This window comes from Procambarus clarkii, chromosome 48, assembly GCF_040958095.1.
Source record: "Procambarus clarkii isolate CNS0578487 chromosome 48, FALCON_Pclarkii_2.0, whole genome shotgun sequence".
In the NCBI taxonomy this organism is placed as follows: domain Eukaryota; kingdom Metazoa; phylum Arthropoda; class Malacostraca; order Decapoda; family Cambaridae; genus Procambarus; species Procambarus clarkii.
In genome coordinates this window covers 17,609,426-17,615,425 of record NC_091197.1, presented here as the reverse complement: position 1 = coordinate 17,615,425, position 6,000 = coordinate 17,609,426, and the positions used below count along the sequence as shown (strand labels likewise).

The window sequence follows — 6,000 nt, the reverse complement described above, 5'->3', positions numbered from 1 at the left end:
AACCTATCTTTATAGGTTAGGTTAGGTAAGGTAGCCGAAAAAGTTAGGTTAGGTAGTCGTAGAACAATTAATTCATGGAAACTTGGCTTATTAGGCAAATCGGGCCTTGCATTGTAGGCTGAGAAGTGCGTTCTGGCTACTAGGTACGACATATATATATATTATATACATATATATATATATATACATATATATATATATATATATATATATATATATATATATATATATATATATACATATACATATACATATTATATATATATATATATATATATATATATATATATATATATATATGCACACACACACAAATATATATGTATATATATATATTGTGCTTTTAATACCCTATATGTCAACAAAGCCAATCTTTATAGAAAAGTTTTTTGCAAAGTCTCGGAACTTAGATTAATTTTTCGTTCCAACTCCCCGAAAACCAGTCTGCAGCTCGCAAAATAAGCCTGTTTTATACCTGATAAATATTTTTAAAATAGCACTAACCTAACCTTATCAACATTAGCTTCTAGTAAACTAATTTTGTTTACTTGAATTTGTTACGATAAGGTCAGGTATGGTTACAAGGTTTCAAAGCTAATTTGGGTGTACATTTTTGCATCTTTTATATCATGATTATAAAAAGTGTTGTATCAATATATGTTAACATTAAGGAATCAGAAAATGTTAGGTATAATTCGGTCAATTTACCAATATACCCTAAGCAGCCGGGCATTTCTTGTGCAGTATATTTACGAATTTTCTGTTCTACCGGTCTGTTATTGAATGTTGTTGGTTAAAAGGGTGTCCATAGGATCGTTAGACACACGAGGCTGTGTACACGCCTGGGGTCAATTGGGCGTCTTGATCATTATGAACATTGGCCTTTAAATAAAGTTCTCTCTATTAAAACTGCCTCATATGGAAAGGAGGCAAATGATTTATATAAACAAAAAACTACATCATGTCAATTGCACATGTTGTGTTACTAGCTAAAAACACGAGACATCAACATGTATCTAGTCACGCGGCGAATAATTTTATTTATTTATTTAATCAGTCTTTATCCGACTTCCATGACGGCGCTGCGAACCGTTGTTGAAATGTTGTGACTGTCTTAAAGTTCCTGTCCAACGGAAAGGAATATTTGATAACTTTGGAGACGCCTCCACTGTTTTATGAAGTTACCACTTGAATCCTCAAACCTTTAAAATATTTCGCCGCCTCTTGTCAGCAATCGTTGTTTTCTTTGCTTCTTGTCATATCTTCCATAAAAAAAAAATAGGTGAAGGAATTAGTAGAATCGATAAATTCCCTTTCAACTTGTTCCAACTGTGTATTATCCGCTCACTAAACCAAGAAAGAAGGCTTCAATTATACAGCTGTTGATAATCTGCGTGTCTAGCTTCCATACATGTCCTCTCGAGGCTTTGCTATTCAATTTGAACTTTCTCTCTATTAAATTGATACCTCTTGAGGTATTTTCAGTGTCGGAATCATGTGTCTTCTATTTCTTCTTTCGCCAAACACCATTTTTGTTTAATCTCCTCTGTCTGTCCCTCTCAGTCTACACAATTATATGATGAATCTTGTAAGAAACCTCTATACTTGATCTGTTTCATTGTGTTTGAGGAGGCCGGTATATGCTAGCGCTGTATGAGCTGACACTGGTCTGGCATACGTTGCAATGTTTTACAAGCATACTTTTCTTGGTTCCTAATACTTGTCGTGATGTTATAAAATCAAGAGTTTATGTTTCTGTGACTGAATTTTAGGTGTTCCTCTGGTGATAGACTCGGTCATATGTATTCTCTCATAGAATTTTGTGTCCTCTGTAGTCCTTTAGTCCTATCGCTCACAGCGTGAGTATACTGAATGGTGCACTACATATTATAACTCACAGGATAGTGTGAAGGGGCACAACAAACTACCGCTCACAAGATGAGTATGACTTGCACAATACACTAACTGCTGGAGGCAACATTCAATGTCTACTGTACTCCTCTTTCCCTGCCACAAATATGTTGCTCTATAACACTATGTTGGTTTCTTTCGGTCTCTTTTTAACCATGTTCTTCTCCTCATAAATGAAGTGAAACTTAGACAATAAAACTCCATAGACAATAAGATCACAGTAACGTTATATATCAACGAGGAGGCCCAGGCCCAGGACGCTGGTTCGATCGCAAAGTCCTGCTGCTAGTAACCATTTCTTAGATCAGCAAGTAAAATGAGACTTTCTTAAGTCTCCAATAGCAGTCTTCGATCATCGTGATTTCTATTAACTTTGTATCAACAGTGCACAGTGGCTTAATGAAGTCTAGTTCTGCCACTATGTCATTTTGTTATTAAATTAGATTTTTGGAAAATAAAATGAGCTAAGGATCTTTTATACAGCTCCACAAATGATCAATCTTATTCCCTATTTGCAAATTGTTCTCTTTCCTTCTGTTTCTCCCCTTCCTCTTAGTTACGTGATACACTAAGCATTCCACTCAATCTCACTGCTTGTATGATGTCGGTTATTCAAACGTCAAGATCATTTAATACGTTTGCCAGACAGGACTTGTCTGTCGTTAACCCGCATACACGAGCCCTGTGTTTGTGGTTTTGTGTAATTAAGTGGCTCAATTCAGCTACATTTTTCCTTGAATAATGGAATGATGTTTACATTTGTAACCGGTGTTCGACACTAGATGTATTCAGCAACGGGATGCGAACCTTTGCATGTAGTGTCCACTCACCAGTTCATTCATTCGTTCATAATACAAACCGAGATCCAGTCTGGTAACATTGCCTTTGTCTCTCACCAAGTACATAGCGCTGGTTCTCATTTCTCTTTCACTGTAGGTGATGCTCTCTCTCTCTCTCTCTCTCTCTCTCAAATTTGCTGGTCTTAATTACCTTAAAGGACCTTTTGGGAAATTTTTTTTCCTCTCAGTATTAATGTACGTCCTGTCAGTGATGCGTCTTAATACCTGACCGTACATATGGTTTGCCATATTATTATGATGAGTAGTAATCTGGGTTGGTCCTTAGATTTGGTGACGATGTTGTTCGTGTTATTTCTCTGTTGCTCTTCTAATGCGCATCTCACCGTTCAATGTTCTGCTGCTTCTCTTAATGCGTGTGCGTGCGCGCGCGCGCGTGTGTGTGTGTGTGTGTGTGTGTGTGTGTGTGTGTGTGTGTGTGTGTGTGTGTGTGTGTGTGTGTGTGTACTCGCCTAATTGTACTCACCTAATTGTGCATGCGGAGGTTGAGATTTGGCTCTTTGGTCCCGCCTCTCAACTGTCAATCAACTGGTGTACAGATTCCTGAGCCTACTGGGCTCTATCATATCTACATTTGAAACTGTATGGAGTCAGCCTCCACCACATCACTGCCTAGTGCATTCCATTTATTAACTACTCTGACACTGAAAAAATTCTTTCTAACATCTCTGCGACTCATCTGGGAACTAAGTTTCCACCTGTGTCCCCTTGTTCGTGTCCCACCCGTGCTGAAGAGTTTGTCTTTGTCCACCCTGTCAATTCCCCTGAGAATTTTGTAGGTGGTTATCATGTCTCCCCTTACTCTTCTGTTTTCCAGGGATGTGAGGTTCAGCTCCTTTAGCCTTTCCTCGTAGCTCAATCCTCTCAGTTCCGGGACGAGCCTGGTGGCATACCGCTGAATCTTCTCTAACTTTGTCTTGTGTTTAAGTATGGACTCCAGGCTGGAGCTGCATACTCCAGGATTGGTCTTACATAAGTGGTATACAGGGTTCTGAAAGATTCCTTACACAAGTTTCTGAAGGCAGTTCTTATGTTGGCCAGTCTAGCATATGCTGCTGCTGATGATTGTGTGTGTGTGTGTGTGTGTGTGTGTGTGTGTGTGTGTGTGTGTGTGTGTGTGTACTCACCTATTTGTACTCACCTATTTGTGTTTGCGGGGGTTGAGCTATGGCTCTTTGGTCCCGCCTCTCAACTGTCAATCAACTGGTGTACAGATTCCTGAGCCTATTGGGCTCTATCGTATCTACATTTGAAACTGTGTATGGAGTCAGCCTCCACCACATCGCTGCCTAATGCATTCCATCCGTTAACTACTCTGACACTGAAAAAGTTCCTTCTAACGTCCCTGTGGCTCATGTGGGTACTCAGTCTCTGTGTCCCCTTGTTCGCGTACCACCAGTGTTGATTAGTTTATCCTTGTTTACCCGGTTGATTCCCCTGAGGATTTTGTAGGTTGTGATCATGTCTCCCCTTACTCTTATGTCTTCCAGTGTCGTAAGGTGCATTTCCCGCAGCCTTTCCTCGTAACTCATGCCTCTTAGTTCTGGGACTAGTCTAGTGGCATACCTTTGGTGTGTGTGTGTGTGTGTGTGTGTGTGTGTGTGTGTGTGTGTGTGTGTGTGTGTGTGTGTGTGTGTGTGTGTGTGTGTGTGTGTGTGTGCGTGCGTGCGTGTGTGCGTGCGTGTGCGCGTGCGTGTGCGCGTGCGTGCGTGTGTGCACACACAAAAATGTAGATATGATAGAGCCCAGTAGGCTCAGGAATCTGTACACCAGTTGATTGACAGTTGAGAGGCGGGACCAAAGAGCCAAAGCTCAACCCCCGCAAGCACAAATAGGCGAGTACAAATAGGTGAGTACACGTACATGCGTGCACACGTGTTTTATATGCGTGTTCGTGTGTAATTTTATTCAACACAGTTTCAATCCGAAACAAGTAAAGCAAGAATACATTTTATGGCAGAAACTAAAATAAATGTTCAACGTCTGTTTCGTCAATCCCACAAATCAGGGACAAATTATCTGAACATTATGAAGCTCTCTCACTTTGTTAGTCAGGCTTCAATGAACTAATTGCAAAACAGACAATTTTGAATGTTGATTTATGATGGTGATATTCCCCGATTCATAGCAGGATTACAATTTATGTTGGTTGGTTGCTAATTACTGGAGTGCGTGATTAGTATAGACTTTGGCTATTCGTAAGAAATGAGCATTTAATTGTTAATGTATTATATAAATTTAACAAATTTCAGCTGAAAGTTTCCCACTGTTTTACCTCAGCTCTTACAGAAGAGATTGGTTCTGAACGTTCGAAATAATAATCTACAATCATGAGATTTGGTGATTTCCGATTGGAACAAGTTTTGTTCTCAATTTGTATTCACGTGTCTTGTACATATTCACCTTTACAGGTTTCACACACCTATTTATATGCTCACATTTATATATACACAGCTATTACAAATGTTTATAACTGCGTTACAGTCGTCTGTCACCTCCTGTTCAGCTGTTCCTTGCACCTGTCATCATGATCCGTCTCGTACCTCTTGTCCATTTCTGGTATCTGTGTTCACCCAAAGTGTTCATCTTTGGCGCTCAATATTGCTCTCGTATGTTCACTCATAGTATACATCCGTGTTCACCCGTACAGTTTACCTGTGCTCTTTCGTGTTCACCTGTGCTAATATATTCATACTAATATATACTAACGAATACTTCGTTAATTAAAATGTGCAGGTGGTTTTCAGTTAACTGAAACCTCTCACAAATTCACTTCTTCACCTTCAAGGCCTAGTGTGTCCTGTACACGTACCTGGGTTAGCATTTACCTACGATTCGGTGTCTACTTACGAAGCCTCTACATCGTTACAGACTATTTATTAAATAGTTTAGGGGCATGAAAACGCTGTTTCCGCTGGCTCTCGGCTTCGAATCTCAATCTATATTAAAAATGCAAACTATTAGCCGCTACGATTGAGGAAAGATGTACAGATTTCGCAAGTGGACATGAGTGTGCTTGATAAATCCCTTCCCAGGTCTCACTGTTGTCACGAATAATATAAAATTCCAGCAACTCCTCGATTACCAAATCTTCCCGATGTTGGCTCTCAAGTGTCCTCGAGAGCAATAGGTACACGGAAATTATCTCCAAAGAGATTCCAAAACCGATTCAAGGACATCTTCTGCTCTACAAACGTCCCAAAAGTCTTCAAGAATCCAGGCCGTACTTCCC

The 6,000-nt window shown here is 39.8% G+C and overlaps 1 protein-coding gene across 3 annotated transcripts in view; it reads left to right on the top strand.

Moving 5' to 3' along the window:
- The window catches only part of LOC123752455 (uncharacterized), a 524,100-nt gene that overhangs the window by 504,871 nt on the left and 13,229 nt on the right, over positions 1–6,000 (top strand). The window lies entirely within an intron of this gene.